The sequence below is a fragment of the Balaenoptera acutorostrata genome, chromosome 17 (assembly GCF_949987535.1).
Source record: "Balaenoptera acutorostrata chromosome 17, mBalAcu1.1, whole genome shotgun sequence".
NCBI lineage: Eukaryota > Metazoa > Chordata > Mammalia > Artiodactyla > Balaenopteridae > Balaenoptera > Balaenoptera acutorostrata.
The window spans coordinates 23,413,464-23,427,530 of record NC_080080.1 but is presented as its reverse complement, the minus strand read 5'-3'; positions in this window follow the sequence as shown (position 1 = coordinate 23,427,530).

Here is a 14,067-nt window from a genome sequence, read left to right as displayed (position 1 = left end):
CCTAAGAACAAGATGGCTCCAAGAGAGCCAATGCTTACTTCTCACAATAAATATCATCTTCAGAGTTAAATTATGCCCAAACTGACAAAGCAGCTTTAGTGGTCCCACAAGAGTAGGGCATCACAATTCTGTTTAGGAGATGTACTGATCATGAACTTCTATAAGAATTTTTTTTCCCTAAGCCAAGAAAAGACTCTTTGGCATGTCACCAAATAGTGCAGAAATGTCTTTGGCTTAGTGCTAATGATTATAACAGACTCTGAGCTCTTTGAAGGTGTAAGCTGGGTTTTATTTGTCTGCTTATGCCAAGTATTGAGAAGGCACTTGGTAGAAGCTACTTAATATTTGCCAAATGAATGGCTAGATGATTAAACACATTCATCTCTGAAGGCACTTCTGAAACAGCCTGGTTAACCATCATGGGAAGGGTAAAATTAAAAAGGGCAGAGAATTGAAACTAGACCCATCTATGAAGATTAGGTATTTTGCCAATGTACTTTGCTCCAGGCCCTCGAATTTCAACAAGAATCAGTACTGTTACAACTTCCCTGTCAATCTGCATTTAGACAGGTGAGTACACTACTGTATGTACTGCTCTTGGTTAGTTTTTACTAACTCTATTCTTTATCAGGAATCATAATTGTTCCTGCCTGTATAACCAGACCAGACTTATTCATTCATTCATCTATTGATATAGTGAAACCTATTTGTATGCTCCATGTGTTCTCCAAGAATGTTCAGTCAATTAGAGTGTGAAAGCTTTAAACGAATAATTTTAAAACAAAATAGTAAGTGCAATGCCAGAGAACATTGGAAAAAAATTTACTATTCTCTAATTTCTCTTCAGCTGGAGACATCATGAACTCCTTATAAAGGAGGTGACATTTATGCTAAAACTTAAAGAATGAAAAGGAGTTAATTTAATTCCACACTGGGTACTTAACTATGTTGGGATATGTGAATACCACAGTGAATAAGAAAGATAAGGTTGCTTCTCTCATGTGGCTCATTCTCTAATGATGGAGTAATAGACAAAATTACAATTACAATATACTTCATCAAATACAATGATATTAGGAAATTATCAAACCTAATAAAAGAAAAAATTGGAGGCGATGGAAGGGACCTTGTCTTATTCCTCTTTCTGCTATAGAACTGATGCAGTACCTGGTACATGGTTCAAACTACAAAATCTTATTACATGAATAAATGAAGGTCACAAAATCTGTATTGCAAAATTCAAGATTCACTGACCTAGATAGGCTACGATCAGCTAACTCAGCTTTAAAAATGCCCCTCTCATATGAATCTGAAGCAATACAAATGTCAGGAGAATTTTCCCTAGAGCTTAAGCATCCATAATGTAGCAAAAAAAAAACTCAATAAAGTATACTGTCCCTCTGTCTGAGTGCACGTGGGGATGAAAAGGAAAAGGTACATGAAATGGTAACAACAGCTCAGTCAGAAAACAGAAGCCATTCCAGATAGTTAAAGAAGAGAGACATGAATACAGGCGATAGACTATATTGGTAATTGAAGAGCTGAAAAACTAAGCAGGGGATTGTGAAGTCACCCAGATGTCATCAACAGCAGGAAGCTTCTACCACTTACTTCTAAGAATGGAGGGAACAAGGGAGCTGGAGCCTCCTGCTGGAAGGAAATAATTCAGTATACCTGGTGGGAAGCAGACCTCACTGGAAAGTTCTCCACCCACAGCTGAAGCCACAGAGGAGAATCATCTCTGCTAGAGACAGTACCTGAAGCACAGAGAGACAGAGAGAGGGGAGAAATCCTCTGGTTCAGTAGTGTGCTGATAATCAGGTTCTCCCTCTGCAAAATAAATCCCCAATTTGTAGTATTTGCCAATTTCCATATTGTAAATACTTCCAATGTCGTTGATTTCAAAGTACCAAGAATTAACAACCCACTTGAAAAATGAATGAGGATTTCACAATCTGTTCTTGCAGTCAGTATCCAGTGGTTTCAGCACACTGCTGGAGCTTCTTCCTGCGCTTCTACCAGCGCTTCCTTCCCTGAAGCCAGGGGAAGAGGCAGCCTGAAAAAAATGTATAAAACATTCACGGAACCCGGACACAGCATTCACAGAGATTACCATGTTATGCTCTAAGGAGTGCTATTCCCACTTTATTCTTTGTGAATTTTGCCCCTGGAATTCACCTTTCTGCTCTACATGTGCTCAACACAAAAAACACTTCTATGTTTTCTGGATGCAGGATCCATTGGAAAATATACAAATAAAAGTAAACTTTAGGGCTTCCCTGGTGGCGCAGTGGTTGAGAATCTGCCTGCTAATGCAGGGGACGCGGGTTCGTGCCCTGGTCTGGGAAGATCCCACATGCCACGGACCAGCTGGGCCCGTGAGCCACAACTACTGAGCCTGCGCGTCTGGAGCCTGTGCCCCGCAACGGGAGGGGCCGCGATAGTGAAAGGCCCGCGCACCGCGATGAAGAGCGGTCCCTGCACCGCGATGAAGAGTGGCCCCCACTTGCCGTAACTAGAGAAAGCCCTCGCACGAACCGAAGACCCAACACAGCCAAAAATAAAGAAATAAATAAATAAATAAATAAAAAAAAAAAGTAAACTTTAGAGGAAAGCTTTGCACTAGAATTATATCAATAAGGATTCATCAAGGTTCAGAGAGTGTAGGAAGCAAGTGATTTTTTTCTGACCACTGTAACTGCTAAAGTGGAATTCCACTTTATGCCCTAAGGAAAATACTCAGATTTTATAGCTACAGAGGCTGTTTAATGGTGTTACATATGGACTTTCAGGATGCCCATGATTTATGCACTGTAGGAAAGACTTTTCAAATTTAACTCAATCTCAAGTTATTCTTTCCACCAAAAGCAGCAAGGGTATAAAACCATCCTGTGACTGTCACAGCCTGGCAAAAAAATTACATTAAGTTGAGACATGATTCATCCCATCTCCAGTGTTTTTTTTTTTTTTTTTAAGGTAAAAGCTTGTCTTTGATTGCTATTTATGTTTATACCAAACATTCCTTCTGGATTTTTCTTTAGACTTTCAATAGTCTATGTCATGTATATTTAATCTGTCAAGAAGTCTCCAAATATGTGTCAGTGAGATTGTCCCTGCTCTTCATTCACTTACTCTAAAAAACAAATTTTGTCTGAAATTAAAGTGGTAATGGATTCAGTTTGGAGAAGGGTTTGTCTTCAAACAGTTGGGATCTGAAAACAAGTACTACCATTGATTTTGTTTTTAATAGCCATCATTTTCCCCAGACTTCCCCTGGGAAAGGATTTGAAAGTTGTCAAGGTTTTCCACTTATATTAGAGTGAGCAGTTCAATTCAGCTCTGTTTTTATGTCTTGGAGCTATCTGGGGGATTACTTTTATGCTATCCTAAAATGTTCACTATTAAGACAATGGGTTAGTTTTTTACATTATCATAGGCATACTACTTTCAATAAATATTTATTAATATTCCTATCTTAGAGAATGTGTAAAAGAAAAAAAAATAGATATACAAAGATTTTTCTGATGTACCAGTTTGATGGAAGTGGATTGCTATGGGATCCGAATTCCCATGCATGACTAACAATGCAATACTCACAACTCCATAATAGACACTGGAAAGCTGAGCAAGAAGAACCTTCTGGAAACATAGGAGCTGGAGGTAGATAATATATTTTTAGATGGCAAATTTGTTCATCTAGTAATTTAAAATAATCAAAAGACATGAAAATGTTAACATTTGCTTTAGAGTCTTAAAAGCCAATCATCTGAGACTAAGGTTTGGAAGAGGACTTAAAAATTTAGATGTTCTTATAGGGGAGCAAAATTTGCCGACCCAAAATGTATCTCTTTGGCATGAGGATTAACTTAGGCTGATTTTTTTTTTTAATTTTATTTATTTATTTATTTACTTATGGCTGTGTTGGGTCTTCGTTTCTGTGCGAGGGCTTTCTCTAGTTGTGGCAAGCAGGGACCACTCTTCATTGCGGTGCGCGGGCCTCTCACTATCGCGGCCTCTCTTGTTGCGGAGCACAGGCTCCAGACGCGCAGGCTGAGTAATTGTGATTCACAGGCCTAGTTGCTCCGCGGCATGTGGGATCTTCCCAGACCAGGGCTTGAACCCATGTCCCCTGCATTGGCAGGTGGATTCTTAACCACTGCGCCACCAGGGAAGCCCCTAGACTGATTATTTTTAAAAAATAGCACTCAGAAAGTTTTTCTTTTTACACGCCCCCCCCATTTGCCTAAAAATTTGAATAACGGACCAGTTCCCAGAATAGAGCTAGCACCAGTGATATCTACAAAAATTATGGGGCAGATGTGATAGGGGGAAACTTAGCAGAGTCTAGAGATCAGAGTCCACTCTGTGTCCCATTTTCTCTGCATGGCTAAGCAAACATTTATTTACCAATCATTTGCTGGTCCATCTCCATGTGAATTGCCTTCCTCCCCTTTGAAGTCCCAAACCCCTATCCCCAAAATCCTCTTTTGTCTTTAGTTGAAGATGGTATTTAAGTTGAGGGCTTTGGCCATTTTGTTAAGTTACTCAGTTTTCCTGGTTCTCTCCCATGTGTACATGTAATTAAAATTTTGTTTGATTTTCTCCTGTTAATCTGTCTCTGGTCAACATAACTCTTAGGTGAGACAAAAGAACCTAGAAGGATAAAGGAAAAGTTCTTCTTCCTTGACATTCTGATAGATCTACTCACAATACTTGCACCTCTGTTTTCTGCTTTGAATAAGTTATTTTCTACCTAATGAACCACTATAGTTCCCAAATTGTTCATCAAGTGCCCAGAATAGACCTTTGATGGGGAGATGTGTGTGTGTGTGTGCGCATATCCATTTGCTAGGTAATGTGCATGACCGTGCTCATTTGCTTTTTTCCCCTCTAGGAATTCTTTAACTTTAGATGTTCTGAGGCAAGCTTTGTCAGCAATTTTCTATGAAACCCTAAATAATTAACTTAATGTACTTACAGTTTAGTTAACTTATTTACAAAAGGGAAAAATAATATTGATGTAGATAACACTTTTATTAGAGAAATTATCAAGGAAACTATTTTCCAGCTATCTGAGAAAACAAATTAAATTAGTGTTCATTCAGAGTTTTTCAGAGACTTTCAAATCATATAACTCTCCAGAGTAACTAAGTCTTGACTTAGGCAAATGATAAAACTAAAGTAATTTTTAAAATGATTCATTCCCATAATTTATGTAGCTTATATACTGAAAAAACTAGACCAATCATCAAGTAGATAAATTATTACTGTTAGGAGTATGTTATGGAGTGGACTTCCCTGGCAGTCCAGTGGTTAAGACTCTACACTTCCAATGTAGGGGGCATGGGTTCAATCCCTGGTTGGGGAACTAAGATCTCACATGCTGTACAGTGAGGCCAAAAAAGAAAACAAAAAGTCAAGAGTATGTTATGAAGTGTATGTATGTTTGTTATGTAACACGACAAATGTAACTATTGAAAAAGATTCTATACCCCACCCATGATATTTTATTTTCAATTAAATTATGTATATTTCCACTGCTGTCCTTGTATTTTTTCTACAGTTATTTTTCCCCCCAAAAGAATCACATTTGTATGCAGTTGCAATTACTATTGGAGTTATTCTGAAATTTAATTCTAAACATGTGCAGGTAATATTACAACCATCATTTACTGAATTAAAACCGCTTTTCTGATGTACAACATCCCACAAATCTCCATCACAAAGAAATTCCCACAAGTGCAGAAAGGTAAAAATTCAAGTAAAATGTTATCTTTCTTTCAGGTCAACAGCTTTACTATTATTCTCATTCCACATCTCTCTTTTAGGTGGGAATTTTTAATACACCTAATCATACATTTATACTTTTCTCAGGTTTTCCTTTTTTAACTTTGTGTGTGTATTTGTGTTCTCTTTCAAGGCACTAGTCACCATGTCACACAGTAAGTAAGCTTCAGATACTTATGTAGACATATAAGGTTGGGAATTATTTTCCAAGGATTGGTAGAGGAGTTTCCCTTCAGGGTTTGATTTATTATTTGCTGTTAATGAATAAATAATGCAACAAAATCATGAAAAACTTAAAATTTGTACGTCAAAATAAGTTGCCATTAAAAAAGTCCAAACCTTCCTTTGTAAAAGACTAACTTCTGGGCTTCTCTGGTGGTGCAGTCGTTAAGAATCTGCCTGCCATTGCAGGGGACACGGGTTCAAGCCCTGGTCTGGGAAGATCCCACATGCTGCAGAGCAGCTAAGCCCGTGTGCCACAACTACTGAGCCTGCATGCCACAACTACTGAAGCCCATGCACCTAGATCCCGTGCTCCACAACAAGAGAAGCCACAACAATGAGAAGCCCACACACCACAATGAAGAGTAGCCCCCGCTCACTGCAACCAGAGAAAGCCTGTGCACAGCAATGAAGACCCAATACAGATAAAAATAAATAAATAAAATAAATAAATTAAAAAAAAAAGATTAAAAAAAATCTTGACCAATACAGATACTAATTAAAATGCAATTAAAAAAAAAAAGACTAACTTCTACTTTGTATAAAAATCTGTAAAATACCAGAGGCTATATGAAAATCCCCACAGTGCTTTCTGAGAGAGAGACTTAAGCATAGCAATTATTGCATCGTTGGTGGTTACAGTGCAGTTAACCTCTCTTTGATATGTCCTTAGGCACAGAAGGAAAATTGACATAACCAAGATTTTAGTGTTTTTCTTCCTTTCTTACCTAACATCTTTGCATTAATAACTTTATAGTATGAGAGCTATAGTTTTTTTCTTTTTTAACAGCAGAGGAAATGGGTAATATTAAGCATATTTAACAATCCATTCAGTATGGATAATGCTTAATCAGAATGTTGCCAAACTACAGAATGGATCCTGTCTGTAAATAGCTCATACAAGTCAGCTGGATAGCAGCCTTGACACAGGCTCATAGTCGAAGAAATTTCCAGAAACACAGAAAGTTTCTGTTCTTTATTCCTTGTCATTATCTATAAGTGTATTCCTGATCTTTGGTGTTTTAATAGCTAGACTATGTGTGTGTGTGTGTGTATATATATATATATATATATATAGTCTTAACAATATTTTTAAAAAGCAGCCATACAGTAAAGAATTACTAGGCCCAAATGGAAGGAAAATTGAGGACTAAGGGAAGAAAGCTGGTTTGGAATCTGCTTTTGTCCCAAGAGGATTTGTTGATTCAGGAAAATTACCATATTTGTTTTGTCAGCTTCACAAAGAAGGGGGGACAGAAATCAAAGCGTGGCATGTATAAGGTGGAAAGCTAAGCAGGAAACCCAGCTGAATAGACTATGCTCTTAAGGTGAGGATGAATCAGAAATAGTGTATCCCACATGGATTTATACTCAGATTTTAATCTTCCGTGTTGTTCAGGGATATTTTAAACCTTGAAAATGTATTAAAGTAGTACTGGAGGCTGTGACCATGGTCTTCTAGCAGAAACAAATGTCAATCTTCTCTGGAGAAAAGTATTTCCATTATAGACTTCATTTTATTTCTGAAAAGATTTTTATCAAATACATTGTGCAACACACAGACAGTGATGATGATTCACACAGGGAAAGTAAACTTTATGAGCAATAACCAGAACAAATAACAAACAAGAGCAACAAATCTGCATAGAAATCAGATTTGGGAAATATTCAGTCCAGATTATACAATAATTATATGTCTACACTTAAAGAACTAAGACAGTGACTATAAAACTATAAGCTATAAGAAATGACATCAAAGATTTGAAAACAAAATACATTTTCTAGTTATTGGAATAAATAACTAATTAGACAAGTTGTAAAGGGAAACTAGATACAGTTAGGGAGAGAATTACTGAATTGAAAGATAAATTAGAAGAAAATATTTTGAGACAAAAATTTGGAAAATAAAGAGGGAGGATAAAAGAGAGACTACTGTGAGAAAGTCAAACGTAAGTTTAATCAAAGTCCAGAAGAAGAGAATAAGGATCAAATAAAGGCATTATTTAAGGAGAAAAGAGTTGAAATTTTTAAAAAACTAATTAAAGACATCACTACAAATATTCAAAAAGCTCCAAGAAATCCCAAGCATATTAAGTAAATAAAACAGTGAATTTACTTAATATATAATGGATTATATTAAATATAAGTGTACCACATATATAATGAATTATATTAAATATAAGTGTACTACATATTCTAGTTGAGTCACAGATTGCCAAACTGGATTATGAAAAAGGAAGATATAAAACAGAAGAATGCCGAAAGATTAAAAGTTAAAGGATAGAAAAAGAAATACCATGAAAATCCTAATAAAAAGAAGCTGGAATAGTGTCAGGGAAGATAGATCTTATGGAGAAATACTGGTAGAATTAAAAGTCACTTCATAATGATGAACAGGAATCAATCAACCAGGAAGTTACCTCAATTTTAGATTTGTATGCAATAATAGTATAGCCTTAACGTATATCAATCACAATTGATAGATACATAGAGACAAATGTACCATTATGTGGATGATTTTCATACACCTCTCTCAATAACTGGTAGGAAAATCAGACAAAAAGCAATTAAGTATATAGAAAATTTGAACAGCATAACTAGCAATGTGTACTTCAGGAACATTGCTAAAAGTTGAGCATGTATCAGGTCATAAAACAATTATCAACAACATCAAAGTATTGAAAATTACACAGACTATGTTCTAAACTAGGGCATAGCAGAAAACCCTATGAATTTAGAAATTAAAAAGACTCATGATGCTATTTCTATTGCCTCTGACTAGTCAAGGCAATTAACAGTGGAAAACCCACAACTATCAGGGACTTAACAAATTTTTTGTTAAATAGCAGAAAATCCTGATAAGTTTAGAAATTTTAAAATATACTTTTAAATAACCCAGTGGATAAAAAAGTAATTGCCATGGAAATTAGAAAACATTTGAAACTAAAAAATAATGAAAACTACAGGCCTTGATTCAGTATTTTTTTATTTGGCACAATGCCATTCATTCTTTTTTTTTTTTTTAAATCTCTCACATTCCCTGATGTTTCAGTACCTCCAAGTAATGGAGAGTGCACTGTCTTAAATGATATATTCTGTATTCCTCTCTTCTCACATCTAAACTATCTCTAAATTTTGTCTATCTTTTAAGTGATCCTTAAATCTGTCCCTCAAATCTGCCCACTTCTCTTCATCCTCACTGCCATTTTCCTAATTCAGGCCACCATTATCACCTCTCTCCTGAATTACTGCAACAGTTTCCTATATGGTCTCTCTGACCCTGTGTTGTCCATCACCAACCAGACTGATATTTCTAAAATTAAACCTAGTCATGTCACTTCCCTGCTTTTCAAAGAAGAGAAAAGAAAGCAAAAAAGCATGTTGACTTCCCATTTCCCATGGGATATAAACTCTTTAATCTGTTTTGAAAGATTTAGAAAATTCCCTCAATCCATTTACCTCTCCACCTTCATCTCTCACCATTATTCTCCTTAAGCTCTAAGCTTTAACCATCAAAATATTTAAATTTATCTTACTATACCATGTCTCTGAGTACTCGTATTTTCTGCACTTTCTGACAGCAACTCTTCTCCTAACGCATCCCCTTTCACTTGACTAGTACATAATCATTCTTTAAATCTTGGTTTACACTTCACTGCCTTTGAGGACCCATCCTTTACCTATTGAGCCTAGGTTAGGTGTCTTTCCTATGTATTCTCATAACATACCCTAACCTACCCTATCATAGCACTTCATAGACCATGTATTGAAAATATTTTCTTACTGGTCTGTATTTGTCCACTTGACTGTAATCACAAAAAGGTCAAGATTATATCTAGTTAATATTATAATCCCAGTACCTAGTACTATATCAAAAGATTGGATCAAAGGTAATACTTAGCTATATTATTTTTGAAAATAAATTTTCAAGTTTTTCAATAAAAGGCAAAAACTCTCAGATTAGACTTTCCAATTGTACAATTTCTATTGACCTGAATCCAATTCACTGACACTTTCTTCTGCTATCTCAAATCTACTATTCACCCCCTCTAGTGAATTATTAAACATGATTTAGCAAATTTTCAGTAAAAATAATGCATTATGACCAAGTTAGTTTTATTTCAGCAATGCAAGGGTATTTCCTTCTGTCTCCCTCTCTCCTCGCACTAAAATGTAAGCTCTTTTAGGTCAATGATCTTTGTTTTATAGACTGATGACCCTAGAATTGTAGAATAGGGTCTGCCACAATCTAGGAGCTCAATAAATACTTTTGAGTGGATGGAAGAGTAAGTGAATACTGTGCAATATCATAATGAAAATCAATAAAAAATAAAGAAAATATATTGGCATTGCAGATGACAGTCAAGTAAACTGATATTTACGTAGTTTGACCTTATAATGCCATATATACATATGTTTATATATTTATTTAGCTATACCTTTTTGGGGTTTTTTTGGCCTTACGGCTTGCAGGATCTTAGTTCCCTGACCAGAGATGGAGCCCAGGGCCTTAGCAGTGAAAGTGCTGAGTCCTAACCTCTGGACCACCAGGGAATTCCCATATTTAGCTATATATTTTGAGAGAGAAAGAGAAGGAGGAAGAAACCAACATGGTGGTATGGGATTATTATCTCTGTTATATTTATTTCTCTTTTTAAATTTTTCTTAAATTAGCATATAACTTTTATAATCAGGGAAATGTAAATATTAACTCTCACCTCCACTAGCAATGCCTATACGATCACTCAGTCTGATGGAAATTCTCATTTTCTCTGATGCATAGCATACCTGCAGATATTTAAACCACTGTGAGCTTGTTAATCTAGCCCTGCAGATTGTTAGCTCTTTGAGGAAAACGGTCTTCCCTTATTTTTGTGTGTCCTCACTATTCTGTACAGGACTTCATTACATAAGCAAGCCTCTGTCTCTTGATAATATGTTTTCATTTCTCCAGCAGATGAACCAGTACAATTTTAGAACTTTCATTTTTTTTAAAATTTTGCTACATCACTTAACAAATAAATATTTATTTTTATATGCCCAAATTCTGATCCTTGAATTACTCATGAAATCCCATATTTTTATGCCTTCTCAGTAAGGCATAAATTAGCTGATATGGATATATTTTTGTCACTCAAATCTCTTATTATAATAATTTGAATTTTATAACAAAAGCAATACATATTCATTGCAGGGAAAAAAGCAAATGTGTTCCACTTTGAAAAGAAAAATCACTGTTAATATTTTTGCATATGTTCCTCCACATTTTTCCTGTCATAGAATTAGATGGATATTGATGCTTATTTAGTTAGTTATTGCAAAGTTAGAATCATAAACCTGATTTTCCTATCAACAATATTTAAGAGTAAATTTTCCCATGTCAATTACATATTTTTATAATATTTTAATGGCTCTATAGTGTTCCTTATTATGTTAAACATTAATATTTTGTTTATGTTTTTACTCTTCTGAACAACGTAGTTTTGTACATACTTGCTTATACATAATCTTAATTGTTTCCTTAGAAAAAATTCCTAAAAATGAAATTATTGATTACAATGGATAGGGATGTTTTAAATCTTTTTCCTAATGAATAGTTTGATCATTAAAAGTATTGCGGTATCACGTCCTTTGACCAATGCTCTCATTTTCAGTGTTGGTAGAAAATACTGATCATTTTTAACACCTTTGTGAGCTTATTGGTGAGACATAAATTTTGATATTTAGATTCTCTTTTGAATGAGCAATATTAAGTGCCTTTTAAATTACTCAAAATGTAGTCAGAGCAAGTCAGAAAACATCACAAATAGTTTCAACAATCAAATATGGTCTGTTGATATGTAAGAGGTGGTAGGTCCACAAGAAGAGCTCTGAAATAAATCACAATTACGTGGTGCTGTAAGTGCGTCCACTAAGTGTAGGAGCACAATTAGGTGCCTAATTGTATGGAAAAATGTAATCTCATCCCAGGCAGGAGCCTAAGCCACAAAACCTGTTCCTACTTGAGCCATTGTGTTCTACAAACCCTGGGGCTCTACAGCGGTTTCAGTGCTTTGCAGACTTTCCACAAATTTGCCCCAGTTTTTACTTTACATCTCTGTCCTTCATGCCCAAGCTCTCTCATCCTCTCTGTCATATTATCTTCATTAAATTCCCTTTGTAAATTTTCTTGATTTCAGACAATCTGTTCACCTAAGTTGCCCACAAACTTACGTAGTCAAACCCTGCCAAAAACAGCATTCAGAATTTGACCTCCACCCTGAGACACCTTTCTGATTAAGAAACCAGAGGTGTTTGGCAGAAGATTCCAGCTCTCAACCAATCCTTCCCACAAAAGGCTACAATTAAACAAAACTCTTTCCTCTGTTTAACTTATAACCACAAAGCTGTATCTTTAAAAGATTCATGAAAGTGTAGAAGACACAGAAAACATAGAACCATATGTTTCCCACTTTATTTTTAGCCAATGTGAAAAGCTATAGACTAGAAAAAAAAGTTTTAATTTGGGAAGGGTATATGGTGCCCATGGTCACATAACTCCAAGGAATCAATGAATATTATTTCCTAGTTGAGCCCATGAGGAGTTTTTGTGGGGGAGGGAGTGATGGAAAGAGTTAAAGGACCAAAAGCATTTAGTCACTTAAACCTATCTACTAACTCCATTTTATCATCTATTTTCATTTTAATTTCACTGTATAATCTAATCTGAGATAATGCAATACTATGCTAGAAAGTATTTTATTAAACAACATATATGCCATTGAAACAAAAATATGCATATAAATTGAAATTCTCCATTTTATTTTGACTTCGTAAGATCATGAAGCTCTAAGTTAAAAAAAATAGAAAAAGTGTTATTTTAAGAGTCCAGTTAAATCAGGGCATAACTATATAGTGGGATACTATGCAGCTTAAAAATCAATGGTGATGGGCTTCCCTGGTGGCGCAGTGGTTGAGAATCTGCCTGCCAATGCAGGGGACACGGGTTCGAGCCCTGGTCTGGGAAGATCCCACATGCCGCGGAGCAACTAAGCCCGTGTGCCACAACTACTGAGCCTGCGCGTCTGGAGCCTGTGCTCCGCAACAAGAGAGGCCGCGATAGTGAGAGGCCCGCGCACCGCGATGAAGAGTGGCCCCCGTTTGCCACAACTAGAGGAAGCCCTCGCACAGAAACGAAGACCCAACACAGCCAAAAAATAAATAAATAAATAAATAATTAAAAAAAAAAAAATCAATGGTGACTCTCTATGTCTCTATAGACTAATATAGAGCATATCCTAAGGTATGTCAAGTAAAAAGCAAGGAACAGAATAATGTGTTAAACAGAGAGTAAAATAAGAATTTATATGCAGATTTGATTTTTTAAGCAAAAAAAAAAGTACCCTCTAAAATATTATTAAGAAAATATGAAGTCATCACATATGATACTCATATGGTAGAGTTGAGATGAGACAAGGGTGGTTGAAGAATGTTCACTAAATAACAATTAATTCTGGGTTTTGAAACTTTGAATATTTGCCATACATACATTTGTGTGTGTGTGTGTATGTGTGTGTGTGTGAGATTATTACTAATATATCATGGCAAAACACTCTGAAATATTATAAATTTTGATAAATAATTAATAACCAAAAAATACATTTCAATGAAAATGTATCACTTAATGAGATGAATGGGGCTGGAGTTTTCCAATTAAATTACATATGTATGAATTAATATTATTTACCACTACAATGTAACAGGAATAATTCTACTCCTACCCTATTTTTCATGATATAGTTCATTTGCTGAGAAACCTTCTATGCAATACAGCAAGTAGATGGGAGAAGGAATTTTGTATGGCCATTGCACCCTTTTTAAAAAAAATCTCTACGTTTTATGCCAAAAATCCTATAGTGAACTATCATAAAAATTAAGTTTAATTATCAGATAATAACTGAATTAACTCCTCCTTTTACTTTGTTTAAAGCCAATAACTGGACAACATCTAATTTGAAGAATGATTTGTTACCTGGACTCTAATAATAATGTCATTAACTGTTTCAATTTTGTAGAAGC